This window comes from Euprymna scolopes, chromosome 34, assembly GCF_053919585.1.
Source record: "Euprymna scolopes isolate OS-2025 chromosome 34, ASM5391958v1, whole genome shotgun sequence".
NCBI lineage: Eukaryota > Metazoa > Mollusca > Cephalopoda > Sepiida > Sepiolidae > Euprymna > Euprymna scolopes.
The window spans coordinates 19370244-19388885 of NC_136515.1; the positions used below are offsets into that span (position 1 = coordinate 19370244).

The 18642-nt window shown below is 34.6% G+C and overlaps 1 pseudogene; it reads right to left on the bottom strand.

Moving 5' to 3' along the window:
• Window positions 1-17145: 17145 nt before the first annotated feature.
• On the bottom strand, window positions 17146-17274 carry LOC145259407 (U11 spliceosomal RNA; annotated as a pseudogene).
• Between the last annotated feature and the right edge of the window lie 1368 nt (window positions 17275-18642).

The window sequence follows — 18642 nt, forward strand, 5'->3', positions numbered from 1 at the left end:
GGCACCATTATTTTTACAAGGAAAGAATTTTTGCGTGTGTAAAGTTTTTTTTTTAATTATTTATTTTGGCTTGAAATTTGGGCGTGATTTTTGTGATTATGATTTTATCTGTTTTGTGTTTGTTGTTTTTTATGGATATTGTTTTCTAGAGTTTATGTAATTATTAACAGAAAATTTGGTGAAAGTTAAAATGGAATCCACGCCATTTTTTAAATATTATTTTTAAGTTTAATTATGTTCTGTACTTTCACCTAACAATTTAATAAAAACAGGTATTGTAAAACTTTAATTAAACTTGAAAATACTATTTAAAAATAGCGCGAGTACTTTCACCTAACAATTTAATAAGAACATGTATCGTAAAACTTTAATTAAACTTGAAAGTACTATTTAAAAAATAGCGCGGATCAATAAGTGCACTTGCACTAGCACCAAATAGCATTTCACTGCGATTCGATCTACGACATTCCATGAGAGATATGTATACACTAAAGCTTTTTGTTTATCGCCACAAGTGCTAATTTTGACTTTCACTAATTTTCCTTTAAAAATCAATTAGAAACTCTTTTCAAACATTGGTGGAGGCCGCACTCGCACTGGTAAATTTTTAGTTTACCGACCCCTCCGCCTTCACCTTTAATTTGTCGACTTTTATAAGATTTCGGGTACGTTGAGGACGAATATTGCATTTATTTTTTGCGCAAACACGAAGTTATCCGTATTTGAAGACATTCAGTATCCAACGTAATCTCTATCATTTTTAATGGCGGCCATCTTGTTTTCCAATAACGAAAAAACGCCAAAAAAGCTAAATATACCACATGTAACTGGAATCCCCTCTTCCCCACCACCGGCTTTGGCGCAAAAAAATAAATAAATAAATAAATAAAAATAAAAACGGATTTATTGGAGGGGGGAAGGGGTAAATTCCAAGAAATCTTGAGCGAAAGCAAAGAACGTAAAGACAAGGCCACAAATCAAAAGCAGTATTCAAAGCAATATTTATTAAAATAAATTAAAAGGTAAATATTACCTTTCGCTACAACAGAACGCCGACTGACTATCAATTTGTATTTTTTAAGGATATTCGATGTTGCTGGCCACAAATCTTATAATCAAATCCGTCGCAAATTTACAGTTTGCATGGTATTAACCCCTTTTAATTGATCTAAAAAAAATACATTTCCACAACCGGATTACAAAAGCATATTTTATGTTTTTTGTTCTTTTGTTGGGGAGGGTATTCAATTATAGAACTTGTGTAGTTTAATAGGTGCTTCTGAAGTTTAATTAACCGTTTATCCATAAGTAACGCAACAACATTTACCGAGTAAAATACTGTTTAACATTTTACAGAAATTCCGTGTTTACATTTGGGGGAGGCAGTGGAGGTGCAAGGGAGAGTGTGTTGTGGCGGCCGTATTCTACCACGGCCACCGAGAGTAAGAAGAAGGCCTGTTAACTGAAAAATGTCTGCAGGCAATGTAGGTAAGATTTGTCAGACTGTCAGTACTATATGAGGGTCATTTGAAAAAGAGCAATAAAACATTTTTAAAAAGAAAAAGGAACACAGTTCGATTAATACTTAAACTGAACTTTATCCAATATAAAATATAAATATTATCTATGTAAAATTAAGTAATTTTAAAGCAATAAACAATTTAATACTGATAAAACTGAATTATGAATTTAGGGAACAAACAATTAAAGAAACATTAAACAAATATTTTTGGGCCTTCGGAACAAGATCAGTGTAGTATCTGTTTTGATGCTACACTTTACATTTTCTGTCTTCGGTCGGTGGAGGAGAAATCTTTCATGACTGAGATTATTTTTGTTCCTATCCAGAGTGCCCCTTATTGGGAAGCTGGATTTTCTCCACAAGATTATATGTTGAAATATTTAAATAACTATTACTTTAAATACAGAAATTATATTTAAAGTTTTGGTTTTCTGTTCTTCTATGTCCATTTTTTCCCCATGTTTTTCATCAAAATGTGTAGCGTATTAGTTGTCTCACAAGCCATCATCAGTGATTGGTCACTAGCAGTAATCTGTGGTGTTCCCTGGCGACCAAATGACAAGTCTCCCCAGATTTCCAGTGTTCTCCACGTTTTGACCACTTGTGCAGATGATTGCATGTTATCGCAACAGCCGTTGTCACTGATTTCTCATTGGCATCGGCCATTGGTGTTTCCTGGGGTATGGGTGACAAAATGCCTCCCCAAGGTACCAGATTTGAACTGTAAGAAAAAATGTCGGCATGTTTGTAACTTATCTTGCCTTTGATAACATTTATTTGTTATATATTTGTTTTTGACAACTTTTTCGAATCTATGTGTACAGTAAAACAAACTCATTATGTAAATTATTTACAGTTAAAATGTTATTAAAAAAAAAAAAAATTTGAAGTTTTAAATATATTTCAAAGAAATGAATTACGCCCCGTGCTAAAATATTGATAATTCAGTAATTCACTAATCGTAAAAAAAAAAAACACTGCCGTGAAAAATGCTTACTTTAAAATATTTGAAAATACTCAGTGAAAAGTTTTATTTATTATTAAAAGAATGGACTGAAAAATATTATATAAAAATTGGGGTTTGTATTACTGCGCACAGATTCGAAAAAGTTGTCAAAAACAAATATATAACAAATAAATATTATCAAAAGCAAGATAAGTTACTTTTCTACCTAACTGGATATGTTTTCATTGTTTTTATTTAATGTAACATGTTTATTCAGCTCGAAAAACATACTGTGTTTACCGACTTATTGGAAAATTCAAAATAGCGCCCGGGCCCGACTGTCTCTTTAACACGGTAAGAAAGTAAAAAAAAAAAAAAAAAAATGAATATAATTAAGAAAGTGAAAACAAGATTGTCCGTTTTGATATCGGGAAGCGGAAAAATATCCGGAAGGGTGAGTAGGTGGGGAGGTTATTTCGGCCTTGAAGCCGAAAAATGTTTTTTGGGTCATGTTTTCGCCCTTTTGGCTTCGTTTGGCTCTTTTTGGCGTTTTTTTTCCTAAATGGGAAACAAGATGGCCGGCAGCAAAAACAATAGTGATTACTTTGGATACTGAATGTCTTCAAATATGGATAACTACCTGTTTGCGCAAAAAAAAAAAAAAAAATGCGATATTCGTTCTCAATGTACTCGAAGTCGACAAATTAAAGGTGAATACCGGAGGGATAAGGCACTTAAACCATTAAAAAAAATAACGGTAACATAAGTGCATACTGCATAAGCACCAATTTTTTTGTTTTTGTTTTGTTTTGCTTTGCTTTCATTTTTTTTGTTTTTTGTTTTTTTGTTTTGTTTTGTTTTTTTTGGGTAAATATTCCAGATTATTGTCAACAGAACACCAATCTGTTTGGGTAAATGTTTACTTTAACTACAACAGAACACCAACCAATAAAATTTTTTTTTTTTTTTTTTAAAGCTTTTCCGGGTCGCTGACAACGAATCTGGGTACTGGTCGCGGTAAGAGTTCCCTGCCGAAACACCCTCGAAAAACAATGACTTCTCCCCACGCATGCGCAAAGAACATGTTTTAGTTTATCGACTTTTTTTTTTTTAACTTTAATAGCATTTTCTTTTTAAATGACAACGTTAATGTTTATGAATTAACGAGAGATCATTAGCACATGGCATCTCTCGCGCCAAAAAAATATTTCGTTTTTAATTTATTAGTTAATTTTTGCAAAATTTGACAGGACGACAATAAATGTTGATAATTGATAAAATTATAATTTTAAATAACGCATGAGTACATTTGGTATGAGAGAAAACAAAAACATAACAAAAAACTATCATAATTAAAAAAAAAAAAAAACAATGAAATATTGAAAAGAAAACGTCGATAAAAGTGACACAAACAGTAAAACAGTAAAAAAAAGATATTATTAATACATGTGTAGTAATGTCTATTTCAATATTCAATATAAGAATAATTTCAATATTTCATATATAATATTTCAATATAAGAAAAGAAAAAGTCGATAAAAGTGACACAAACAGTAAAAAAAAAAGATATTAATGTGTAGTAATGTATTTTATTTCAATATTCATAAACATTAACGTTGTCCTTTAAAAAGAAAATACTATTATAAAGTAAAAAGTTTTGTTACTATGGCAACTAAAACATGTCTTTTGCGCATGCGTGGGGAGAAGTCATTGTTTTTTTAGGGTGTTCGGCAGGGAACTCTTACCGCGACCAGTACCCGAATCGGATATTCAAACCCGTCGCAAATTTACCGTTTGCATGGTATTAACTCCTGAACTCTCGCACTATTTTGTGCAAACTCACCGCCATCGTTTATGCTATTCTAACATGATGCGTTCGCGCATGAACGAGCGTAGTAAGGTGACTTGTCCACATCGCGGAAGAATTTTTAAGCAGACATTTGATATAAGAAAGTTTTCAAAAACAACAACACGTGGTTCATTTTTCTGTGTTACGTAGTTTTTTTATGCTTTTTAATTGATCTAAAAAAATTAAGTTTTCACGAACGATTTACAAAAACATTTTTTGGGTTTGTATTACTGTACACATAGATTCGAAAAAGTTGTCAAAAAACAAATATATAACAAATAAATGTTATCAAAGGCAGTATAAGTCACTTTTCTACCAAACTGGATATAATTTTCGTGTTTTTTATTCAATGTAACATGTTTATTCAGCTCGAAAAGCATAGTGTTTACCGATGTAATGGAAAATTCAAAATGGCGCCTGACTCTCTCTTTAACACGGTAAGTTCATGAAAAGGTGTTATAAATAATAAACTAGACAAAATACTGTTAGAAATTCACTCAATATATTTTACCGTGACATAGGCTGACATATATTTGGTGGGTTTTTAATAGTATTTTGTCTAGTTTATTATTTATAACACCTTTTCACAAACTTACCATGTTAAAGAGAGAGTCGGGCGCCATTTTGAATTTTCCAATACATCGGTAAACACTGCATGTTTTTCGAGCTGAATAAACATGTTACATTAAATAAAAACAAAAAATATATTCAATTTGGTAGAAAAGTAACTTATCTTGCCTTTGATAACATTTATTTGCTATATATTTGTTTTTTTGACAACTTTTTCGAATCTATGTGTACAGTAATACAAACCCCATTTTTATTTTTCGTTTTTTTATTTTTTTGCAGGGGGTATTCAATTATAAAACTTGTACAACATTTAACAGGTGCTTCTGCAGTTTAATTTACCGTTTTACCGTAAGTAACGCGCCGACACACCGAGCAGAAAAACTGTTTCATTTTTCACTAAAATTCTGTTTACATTGGGAGGGGGGGTAGGACGGTGGAGAGGCAGGGGAGACGGTTGGTGTCGCATGCGTGTTTGGTTTAGAGAGCTAATCGACAACGAATCTAATAATCAACCCCCGAACAAATTTACCGTTTGCATGGCAATTAACCCCTGAACCCACGAACTACTTTCCATCATTTTACAGCTTCCGTTTACGCTACGCGCGTACGCGGCAGCATAAACGACGGTTGTTGAATGTGCCTTCGCGTACAGAACTGCCTTTTCACGTGACGTACGGATCTTTTGTGGAATATTTAAACTTATACGAAAAAGAAGAAAAGCACACTAAGTTGGGGGGGGGGGGAATGTCGCAAAGACTTTTTTTTTCAGAACAATTAAAAAAATTTTTTTTTTTCATTGGCGGCGGACAATTTAAAATTCGAAGATAAAATTGTCTAAAACAAAATTTTTTAAAATACATTACAGTACTTTGGGGGGGGGTCTTACGTAGTTTTTAATGCGGTTTACAAAAACATAAGCTTGTTTTTCGTTCTTTTTTTGCGGGAGGGGTATTCAATTATAGAACTTGTGTGGCTTAACAGATGCTTCTGCAGTTTAATTAACCCTTTTTCCATAAGTAACGCACCGACATTTACCGAGTAGAATACTCTTTAGCATTTCACAGAAATTCCTTATTTACATTTGGGGGAGGCATGCGCCAAAACCACCACCGCCCCCCCCCCCGAATCTCCGAAAAATGTTCAATGGTGTTCTAAACGGTAAATGTCGGTGCGCTACTTACGGAAAAACGTTTAATTAAACTGCAGAAGCACCTTTTTCTGTTTACATTTGGGGAGGAGGCGAGGGTGGTGTTGGGGCGCGCGCTCGCCTCCTCCCCAATGTAAACAGAAAGCAGTAAAATTTTAAAATGTTAAAATGTATTCTAATCGGTAAATGTCGGCGCGTTACTTACGGAAAAACGGTTAATTAAACTGCAGAAGCACCTGTTAAGCCACACAAGTGCTATAATTGAATCCCTATCCCGCAAAAAAAAAAAAAAAAAACGAAAAACATAAAAATGCTTGGTGCTTATATTTTTGTAAACCGCATTAAAAACTACATAAGACAAAAAAATCCCCTCAAACCGTACTGCAAATGCATTTTTTTTTTTTTTTAATTTTGTTTTAGACAATTTTTTCTTCGAATTTAAAATTGTCCACCAATAAAAAAATTTTTTTTAAATGTCATTCCGACGAATTTCGGAAAACTCGTACCCGGAGAACTCGACCCCGGAAAACTCGTCTTTTTTTGCTAGGTAGGAAAACTGGTCCCTTATTGAATAAATATCGATTGAAAACACATTTTATGACCGTTCTTGAAGAAGATATTGTCTTTAAAAGAGAATACACATCCCATGATATTAAAAAAATATTTTTTTTTTTACTTTTTACTGTTGTTTTAAAAAAATTAAATTAATTTTTCTAAGTTTTTGTTTTCTACCTAGCTTTTGGTGTTTCAACTTATTTTAAAGAGTTTATTTAGTTAAAAAAAAAAAGTAATGTCAAGTGTTACTTATGAACAAAAAATGTCCGACATAAGACGATCACGTCTTAAGAATCTCGATAATTGCTCAAAAATAAAAAAGTAAAGAGGTAGATATAGTTTTAAAACGGCCCCCCCCCTCCAAAAGAAAATAAATTTGTATATTTTTAGGTAATAATACACATCCCATAATATTTTTTTAAAGTATTTTTACTTGTTTACTGTTTTTAAAAAATTAAATTGATATTTGTAAGTTGGTACTAGTGCATGAGCTGGCCTGGGCGTGGCTTATCACTCGCTCGGATTTCTCCGTAAAATGACGTCACATGCTGCCATCTGACGGAGAAAATGGACGAAGGGTGGGGTGCGTACAGAGAGAGAAAACGCAAAAAAATAAATGGCCGACAGGGGGAGGGGGGGCTAGCAGCGCCAAATACAAGTTTCCAGAACATTTCGACATGAAACTGCTTGAAACATTAATTCTAGCATTTTCTTTAATTACTATAACGCGCCCCAACACCACATCCCCCCCCCTGTATGCGCGTAGCATAAACGGAAGCTGCAAAATGGTCAAAAGTAGTTCGTGGGTTCAGGGGTAAATACCATGCAAACGGTAAATTTGCCCCAAGTTTGACTATCAGATTCGTTGTCAGCGACCTTAATTACCTTTAAAAAAAAAAAACAAATTAGAGTGGTCGGTGTTATTCGTTAATTAATTTTTCAAGCACTGGAAACTTGTATTTGGCGCTGTTGCTGCTGCTAGCCGCTCCCCCCCCCCAGTCGTCCATTTTTTTTTTTTTTTGTTTAGCTTTTTTCCTTGGAAACATTACAAGTTTTCTTCTATTTGACTCCCATGCATGTGAAAAATAATTACGGTAAGTTTTTCTGTTATTATTTGACAATAAAAATTACTTTGCAACTTACCTGCATCATTCATTTTTCTATTTAAAAAAGTAGTAATTATTAAAAAAAAAAAAAAAAAAAAAAAAAACAGGGTATGTTTTACGGCATTTTAGAATTTGGCAAAGTTAGCGGAAACCGCTCTAACATTCGATATGAAATAAAAAGCACTTAAAACTATTTAAAAATACCAACGAATGATGCAGATAAGTTGGAAAGTAACTTTTATTCATAATGTTATTGTTACCATTTATTATTCTTTTAATGGCTAATTTCGTGAATTTGACCTTTTTTGAAATGGTTTGGCCTTCTTTTTTTTTAATTTGGCTTCAAATTTGGCTTCTGTTTTCTTTTTTTTTTTTAATAATTTTACCACTATATTAATTTTATAGTAATTAAAGAAAATGCTCTGTACGCACCCCACCCCCACCCTTCGTCCATTTTCTCCGTCAGATGGCAGCATGTGACGTCATTTTACGGAGAAATCCGAGCGAGTGATAAGCCACGCCCAGGCCAGCTCATGCACTATAGCTTTGTAAGTTTTTGGTGTTTAAACTTATTTTAAAGGTCGCACTCAACATTACTTAGTAAATAATTTTGAACAAGTGCCCCCGAAATGACTTTTAAACCATACGCTTTCAACGCGGTACCAAAATTACATAAGACCGTGTTTTCTTTTTGTTGTTTTGTAATAACACAAGAATTATTTAAACAATGAATTCTTCTAAATAAAATAATGCTTTCTTTGATAATTAGTGTGTTCTTCCTTTTATTTTTGTTTCGTAATGACAAAAAATGTTAAAGTATTTTTTAAATAAATATTTGGTTTCGTTTTTCGTATCTTGACTCCGTGATTATGTTTATTTTTTTAAAGCAAGAGTTAAAAAATTTTTTTTTTAATATTATGGGGGTGCATCTCTTTTAAAAACAATATCTCCTTCAAGAACGATAATAAAATGTGTTTCCAAACTATATTTATTCAATAAGGGACAAGTTTTGGTAAAATCCATTGAAAGCGGTCGGTGGTTCTATGAGAAAATAAAGCTGTGTACGCATTATAAATGTTTCTTTTCTGTGTCTTACGTTATACATTAGTACATTAGGGGTCATTTCGAGTTAAAAGTTTATTTACTGCACTCATCTGGACTAGAGAAAATCATGATTTAAATGTGTATGTCTCGTCTAAATAACTAAATCGTCTCTGATATGGCCGACCAGACGGGTGATCAAAAAGTCAGATCGAGCGTACCGCGTACCGGAAAACGAAATGAGACTCACGAAATGAGAACAAATTGACAACTCGGAAATTCTAAAAGAAACAATTTAAACAAATTTTATTTTCTACTTAGGTAGAATAAATGCAACAACAACAACAAAAGAAAACATGGAAAATAATTATAATTAATTAATTTTAATTAATTTTTTTTTCAAATGTTTTTTAATTATTATTTTTCAAATGTTTTTTAAATTTTTTTGTTTTTCAATGTTTTTTATGTAGAATAAATGCACGCGACGCAGCAAAGTATTTCGCCGAATTTATTGCTCTCTCCACATAAATTCATCAAGATAGGAACTAAACAATTGTCAATTTGATCTCATTTCGTTTTCCGGTACGCGGTACGCTCGATCTGACTTTTTGATCACCCGTCTGGTCGGCCATATCAGAGAATTATCGTTAGTTATTTAGACGAGACACACATTTAAATCATGATTTTCTCTAGTCCAGATGAGTGCAGTAAATAAACTTTTAACTCGAAATGACCCCTAATGTACTAATGTATAACGTAAGACACAGAAAAGAAACATTTATAATGCGTACACAGCTTTATTTTCTCATAGAACCACCGACCGCTTTCAATGGATTTTACCCAAGTTTTCCTACCTAGCAAAGGGGTGGGGGAGTTTTCCGGGCACCCTTTCTGACATTACCCCCACCCCCACTTGGAATGCTTTTCTTCTTTTTCGTATAAGTTGAAATGTTCCACAAAAGATTCGTACGCCATGTGAAAAGGCAGTTCTCTACGTGAGAGCACAGCAACAACCGTCGTTTATGCTGCCGCGCACGCGCGTAGCGTAAATGGAGTCTGTAAAATGGCGGAAAGTAGTTCGCGAGTTCAAACGGTAAATTTGCTCCGGGTTTGATTATCAGATTCGTTGTCAGCGACCTCGATTACCCCTAAAAAAAAAAAAAAAAATTAATCTGAATATTTACCGTTTTTTTTTTAATCTTTTTTTTTTTTAATCAAAATAAAAAACAAAAGAATATAAAAACAATAATAAGAAAAGAATCCGTAAATTTCAAACGAACTTGAAATTTTAATTATTTATTTTTAAATAAAAATCAACACAGGTATCGTAAAACTTTAATTAAACTTGAAAATAATATTTAAAAATAGCGCGGATTCCATTTTGACTTTCACCAATTTTCCTGTTAACAATTACATAAACTGCGGCAAAAAAAAAAAAAAATATCCATCCCAAAAAATATAAAAATAAAAAAAATTTGTTTTTAATAATTATTTTTCTAATGAACCATTTCGTAATTTTTGGACACCACATACATCACCAATCTACACAAGCACACAAAAACTAGCTATAAATCATGTAAATGTGTATATTTACGCACGCAGCTTTTGTTATTTTAATTTGGCTATTTTGTTTGTTAGAATTTGGCTAAAATTATTAAGTTGGCCTTTTTTTTTTTTTTTTTTTTTTTTTTTTTGCTTCAAATGTTTTTATGGTCTGGCAACCTCGAGAACGGACGACCCGCTATTCTGAAAAAGCACCTGTTTTTTTTTTTTTTTTTTTTTTTTTATCTTAAATAAAATGTTTGGTGAAATGAGAGATAAAAGAAGAGTAAACAGGAATGACTTTCGTAAAGGTTTTATCAACTTAAAAGTATACACGTGTTTTCGAGAAATCAATATGGCGGAATCCTTAAATCCGGTCAAGGGGAATAACTACGATCCTTTATTTCCGGAAGAGTCAAAACAATTTATTCTAACATTTTCCCCTTCAACACTAATTAAGTATGGAATTACAGAAGTTAAATTTAGTCTGTTCAGTACTAGGTTAAGAAGTTCTTACATTTACTTGGAAATCTTCCCATTCTGGACGATCTCCGCACTGACTCATAGGGATTTTTGTCCTCAGCGTCCACATCTTGGGGAGCATGGATATTTTCAGGATCAGATAAGGCATTCTTCTCCTTCATGTAGGTATTGTTTTTGTCAGTTGGCGGTTCTTTAGGGGCTTCAGGGCTTGCAGGATTGTTTCCATTGTGTTGGTCTTCTTGATTTGAGGAGTTAGGAGCCAGGTCTCGCACATTGACAGTAGTTTCCACACCAGAGGGCAGCCATACATGAGCATAGTAGGGGTTGATGTCTAATAGGATAGCAAGAGTTACTGGAGGGTCGAGCTTACTAGACTTAGTATGGTTTCTGACAGAAGTTCTGGAGGAAGATTTACGACTATATTTGAACATTCTGTCATGAGTAGTTGTATTAGTGGCAGTGCATAGTAACGACCTAATTGAATGGAGAGCGTTTTGTAGTATATCTTCCCAATGGGGCCGTTTCATGTTGCTAGAGTGTAAGGTCGTTCGGATGGCCTTCCATAAAGTTCCATTGAGTTTCTCAACTTGCCCATTACCCTCAGGGTGGTATCTACTTGTTTTAGAGGTGGCAATACCTTTGCCACGTAAGTAATCTTTGATTTCTCCTGCAAGGAAGTCGGCAGCCTGGTCAGTGTGTATCATATCGGGCATACCAAAAATTGAAAATAGTTGGTTTAGGTAGTGGATCACAGTTTTGCTAGTCATATCCTTACAGGGAAAGGCAAAGGGAAAGCGAGTATATTCATCAATTAAAGTGAGTAAGTATTTGTTACCACGCACAGAAGTAGGTAAAGGGCCTTTAAAGTCGATGTTTAATCGCTGGAAAGGTAGTATAGCCTGTATGAGTGTTCCTTTGTTACAACTGGCAAATTTAGGTTTCAGATACTGATAGAAGGAGCACGAGTCTGTTATATTTTTAATTTGTTCTAAAAAGAAAGGAAGGTTTCTTGTCCTGATGAAGTGGCTGAGTCGTGTGACACCAGGATGGCATAGTGTAACATGCAAGTCGCGAAGGTCTTGCAAAGTGTGCATTAATGCAGAGATGCAAGAAAATGTGTCAGCAGCTGTATTTTCCGTTCCTGGACGGTAAACAATACTGAATTTGAATTGTGACAGTTCGATCCGCCAACGACATATCTTATCATTTTTAATTTTAGATTTCCTCTTATTATCAAACATAAAACTGATGCTCTTTTGATCTGTCAAAAATGTCTCCCGAGTAGGAAATGTTGCCACTTTCGGAGAGCTTCGACAATCGCAGCAGCTTCTTTCTCGACAGCATAATGTCTGATCTCATTCGGGTTTAGTGTCCAAGAAAAGAATGCAACAGGTCTACCCTTTTGATTTAGAGTAGCAGCAATGCAATAATTATTGGCATTAATTTCTACTACAAATTCTTTATCCGGGGCAACAGTTATAAGGGTAGCATTTCTTAAGTCGGTTTTCAGCATCTGAAAAGAATTTAGAATAGACAGGGGCAGTGGAAACTCCTTGTTATGGTTGAGAGGCAGTATCATATCAGAAAAGTTTCGAATGAATTTACTGTAGTAAGAGAAGATACCAATTATTAGTTTATGAGACTGGAAATTTAGAGGCGGTGGCATTTCAAGGAGTGGTTTTAGCCTCAGGTAATCAGGAGCAATTTGATTGTTCTGGATTGTGTAACCAAGAAGTGTGATAGATGTAGCAGAAATGATGCTCTTACTTTGGTTGAGCGTGATGTTGTATCCTTTCGCTACATTATAAAACCTTTAAAGGTTGTAGTCATGCTCTTTTTGATCCTTTCCGCATATTGTGACATTGTCTACATACACAAAAGTGTCTGTTAATTTTTCTCTTTCTACAATGCCATCGATGCATCTTTGAAAGGCACTTACTTCATGAGTGACGCCAAAAGGGATACAAGTAAATTGGTAAAGTTTTCCATTTACTTCAAATGCTGTGTATTTCCAATCGGCGTGACTAATTGGGATTTTATGGTAAGCAGACTTCAGGTCGAGTGTTGTAAAAACATATCGAGCTATGTCATCAATCATTTTATTAATGTTAGGCATGGGATAGGCATCCAGTTCTGTATATCTATTTATGGTGTTGCTGTAGTTGACCACCATTCTTTTTTTTTTTGATTCTTGTTAGAGGTCAACTAAAACTTGAGCTCGCCAAGGAGATATAAAGGGCTCTATTATGCCTCCCCTCAACATTCTGGCAGTTTCCTCTCTAATAAATATATTGTCAGTGAATGAGTGACGCCAAGATTTGGTGGCAATATGGTCGTCAGTGTAGAAAGATGAGAAAAAAGGGGAGGAGGAGAAATTTTGATACATGGAAAACTGTCCCTCTTATCCATTGCTCCGATAACAAGTTCTTCCCCGGGACCATCGAATTTCAGGGTCACAGTTTTATATTGTTTTAGGGGGTCTTTTCCAATAATCATATCAATGAACAGGTCCTTAATTACTGCCACTGTCATGGCGTGGTGGTTTTTACTGTTTAGGGAGATGTCAACAATAGTTTTGCCGATGATTTTGGCATGATGATTAGCGTCCGCCAATGCTACGGTTTTCTGTTTGGGAATAATAAAAAGTTTCAGCTTTCTTTCTGTATTTTTGCTGATACACGTCCCCATGCTGCCGGAGTCTACCATAGTGTTCACTACTTGCCCATTTATTTTGCATTTCGTGTATGTAATGTCTTTGGCACCCGTTCCTAGTCAGCTAGTCAGGAGAGATTGGGGGGGGGTCCAGGGTCGTATAACACAGCAGCAGTTGAGGAGGAAGATTTACATACCTTCGCCCAATGGCCATTTTTCTTACGTTTCCTACACTCGGCGTTACGCGCAGGACACATCGTCCGTGACTGTCATGTGTTCCCACAGAAGAAACAAATTCCTTTTGGTAGGGTATTTCCTTTTATAGCGGCTAAGAGAGTGTCTTCTGGTTTAATTATGGTAGCGGCTACGTTCGGGTGGTTATCGAAGCTTATCGTATGCTTCTTCGCTTGTTCTAGAGACCTAGCCATTGTAAAGGTCTCTTGTAGAGTTGAGAATGGTTTTTCGAGTAGGCGCTGACAAATTAACGAGGAGGAGATGCCGCTAATAAAAGCGTCACGGATATATTGCTTTTTGTTCTCCTCAGCGCTTACTGCTTGAAATTCGCAAGATTTGGCAAGTACTTCCAGTTGTTGCATGAAATTGTTGATAGTTTGTGCCGGTTTCTGTTTATTCGTCAGAAGTTGATGCCGGTTAAATATAACGTTTGCCAGTTTTATGTAGCGTCTAGCGTTTCTATAGCACCATTGTAATCTGTTGCATCGCTTATTATTTCGAATATTGTCGCTGAGACTGAATTAATCAAGGCGAAGAGATTTTGTGCATTATTTTCTATTTCCCAGTTGTTTAAAGTGTGTAAGTAATACTCGAACGTCAATTTCCAGTGTTTATAGATTTTTTCTGAATTCGGAGCTGTTGGTTCTACGTTAAATCTGTCCGGCCGCAGTAGTTTATCCATTTTTTTTTTTAAGTTGATAAAATTGAAATGATAAGTAAAGATAAAAGAAGAGAAAATAGGAATGACTTTCGTAAAGGTTTTATCAACTTAAAAGTATACACGTGTTTTCGAGAAATCAATATGGCAGAATCCTTAATTCCGGACAAGGGGAATGACTACGATCCTTTATTTCCGGAAGAGTCAAAACAATTTATTCTAACATTTAGCTTAATAAAAAGTATGATGAACGTGTACGAGCCCCCCCCCCCCTGCCCCCCATATTTTCTCTTTTCGACATTTTTTTTCTTAATATTTTAAAGTTAACATTTAAATACTTGTAGGGGGTCAGTTTCTAATGAAACGTTCTACTAAATCGATCATCCTTCTTTGAACCACTCGGCGTTTTCAGGCCAAATTTCGCCGTTTGGGCGGATCTGAAGAATCTCAATTTTTTTTTTTTTTTTTTTTTTTTCGTCTTGGTGGATCTGAATGAGAAATACCTCCTTCCTTATAATTTTTATAGTATCTTTTGGTACTTGTACAGTTTAATCAAGACATTAAAAAAATAAAAATATCGAAAAAAACGGTTAATAAGGTTATATTGTACGTATCCGTTATGGAACGAAGTTCTCCGAAAAAGAAAAAAAAAACTTCATTTAATTTCATCAAGTAGTTTTTTTTTTTTTTTTTTTTTTTACAGCGAAAAACAATTTGTTATTATACCGAGCCAAAGGTTCGATTTTTAGGAAGAAAAGCTAGTAATAAAGATGGAGAGGGAGTGTCGGCACTTTACATGGAGTTATCTCCCGTGGAGTGTTCAACAATTTCCATAATGGCTGACTTCAACGCGCTCTCATAAGAACGTGTTTTTCCGCTATAAAAAAAAAAAAAAACTACTTGATCAAATTAAATGAATTTTTTTTCCGGAGATCTTCAGTCCAAAACGGATGCATACAATATAACCTTTTTTCGATATTTTCATTCTTGAATGTCTGATACGATAAAGGACACATCCTTTTTAAACATGGCACATAGAGGTAGGTGTGATATGTACGGAAGCTATCCCAGTCAGCCATAGAATATCGATACACTGCACGATAGAGAGGTATGTCTGAGGACCTATTATATTTTGTTTTTATCTTGACCGATACAACAGAGTGGTCGGGAGATCCCAGTGGGGACTGAATGGAAGATGAGCACAGCTCAGGGCAAGTTGTGAGAAAGAGGTGTAGGAGACTTGCATACTGACTGCCAGTGTCGGGAACGCGGGTTGGTTCTTGGACAATCTGAGTGAGGTCATAAGCAATGGAAAAATCGTGGCAGAACCTCCCCTCATCATCGATCTTGTTTGAATGGGTCAACCATTCCACATTGTGAACATTGAAGTCCCCACAGACGTGGATGTTAGCTAAGGGGTACTCAGATAGGACATGGTCAATTTTCTCAGTTATGTTATTGAAGATAGTAATTCCACTGTTGTGGGGACGATAGAGTGCAAATATAAACACAGTAGTGTGAGCAAGTTCAACCCGGAAGCACATGTAAGTTAAATTAGGATCTTCTCTAGAGATGTCCCTACCACATAGAAAGTCGTCTTTAATGTAGGCACATACTCCATGTTTATGGCGATTTTGGGGGTCAGATTTAGAAGTTAAGTTAGAGTATCCTTTAATTACGAACTCATCTAGGGAGGAAGTCGGTCTAGTGCCAGTTTCGCTTAGAAATAATAGGTCTGGCTTGGTCTCCTGTAATAGAGTTTGAACCTCTGGAAGGTTGGAACGTAAACCCCTGATGTTGGAGAAGGAGACATGGTAGTGGGGGTTCTGCGTTTGAAGTTGGACATCTGGGATTTGATCGAGTATGTCTTGATTAAACTATACAAGTACCTATCTTTTAATATGCAGTATAGTTATCGAGGTTGATGGTGTTTATTTCGAAAGCCGTTCTTAACATGGGGAGGTTGGGGTGTTTATACTACGCTGGGTTAAGTCGTGAAAAAATACTAACTGCAGAATACCGGTTAAAATTATAGGGGAGGGGGTGATTCTCGTTCAGGTTCGCTTTCGTCTTGTTTTCAATTGTTTTAACGAATTATTATAGAATGGAAATTATTAGTCGACCAGATCATCAAAATAAATAAATAAGTAAATAGATAAATAAAATCTCAATATTTAAATATTTGTAGTGGGATCTTATTTTCGATCATCCATTTTAGAACGACTAATTTAGGCTAAATTTCGCCGGGGGGGGGGGGGCTGACATGACTACTACCCTACGAGCGAACGAACGGATCCTATGTTGTACGTAGTTCGACTTAGTGAGTCGTTATTATTTTTACAAGGAAAGAATTTTTGCGTGTGTCCTAGTTTATTTATTTCTTTTGGCTTGAACTTTGTGCATTATTTTGTTTTTATGATTTTATGTTTTTTTTTCTTCTTTTTTAGATGGATATTTTTTGCCAGAGTTTATCGTTATAGGTAATTATTAACAGGAAAAATGATGAAAGTCAAAATTTAAAAATAGTTTCACCTAACAATTTAATAAAACAGGTATCGTAAAACTTTAATTAAACTTGAAAATAATATTAAAAAATAGCGAGGGTACTTTCACCTAACAATTTAATAAAAACAGTTTCGCATTTTCATTATTTTTGTATGTTGTAAAAAATTTAAAAAAAAGATTAGCCGTTTATATGAAGCTTTTTCTTTTAAATGGGGAAAAAGTTAGGATGATAATATTAAATTAAATTACAATCACATCGTGTTACATATGGGGGGGGGGGGTAAAACTGGCGTGTGTTGGAGGTACCTACGGATCGTAAGATTTTTTAAAATTTCGGGCGCCGTGCTAAATGAGCTACAGCTGCCACGGATTTAGAGAAATTTGGAATCGGAATATCTTGATTTTAAATTCCGCTCAGAGTCCTTAAAAAAAAAAGACTAATGAGTGCCAATGACGGCAAGTGCAATGAACATATCCTACTCTATCGCACGCACTGCATATATAGACAGAGAAAACAAAACCAGATGTAGCGCTGCCGTATATTTGCATGTTTGTATAACAAATCAACAATCATTAATTAGTTTTACGAATAATAATGTTATTCTCTTCTTAACATCCATATTTTCAGATTATTTAAAAACTTAAGACTTACGTAGATTTAGTACTAAATTTGTTTTGTTTGTTTTCTTTTTAAATGATTTAAATCTATTTGACAAGAAAGAATTATTATGACGGCAAGAAGGGAAGTAATTCTGCAAAACTTCCAGTTGCCAAGTTGGCCTTTTTTCTTTTTTTTTTTTTTTCGCGAATTTCTTGTTTTTTTTTTTTTGTTTTGTTTTTTTAAATAATTTTAGTCTTCAAAATTTCTGTCACAATTAAATAATTTAAAAAGTAGCTTGGATGTCAAAACTTGTAGATTTTTTTTTTTTTTTTAATTTGGCTTTTTTTTTTTTTTTTTTTTTTTTTTTTTGATTCAGGGATTTTCATGAGAAAAACAGCCCAGAATAAACATCTGCTAACATTTGTCATATATCAAGAAAAAAATTTTTTTATAAAGAGCCGCACTGAGGGGATCTCACACTTAAATGTTTAAATTTGTTTTCACACTTACTTACTAGAGGTTATTTACTAACCTGTGAACTCTCTCAGAGAGTTCACAGTTGAATATGAAACCGTTTTGGGGACATTTTTTTTTTTTTTAGTGCTGGCACCTTTGTTCGGTCAATTCAGGTCACTCGGTCACTGAGAATATATTCTTTTTTTTTTTTTTTTTTTTTTTTTTTTTTTTTTTTTTTTTTACAAAGTGGTCACCACTTATCAAGGCCCGGAAGCCACTCATGAATAAGGGTTATTGTAAGTACAGTACGTTAGTGTGGATATTTTAGAGTGTCTACTTAAGGGGGCAGTTCATCAGGAATTTGTTTACGTTGGACTTGAAGAAGTTGTAGTCAGGAGGGAAGCAGGCAAACGAAACAGTTCCACAGGCATGCAGTTCTAAGAAAGAAGCTTTGTTCATGGAATCTACATTTTGATTTAGGCATAGATAAAGAGTGGGGAAAGTTTTTTACAGTGGATTCAGCTAGACGAGTGTTTTTTGTAAAAGATTGACTAGGGGGGACCAGAGATTGGAGTTCAGACGAGCACCTGCCATGGAAATAATGATAAAACAAAGATAGGCTTGCAACGTTTCTTCTGTGGGAGAGAGGTTGCAGGGAAGAGAAAAGGGCATCCCCCACTAAGCCACGAAGTCTATTTTGTACTCTGTCAAGGCAGGATAGGCTGCTTTTAGCAGCTCCTGCCCAGATATGGCAGCAGTATTCCATCCTTGGACG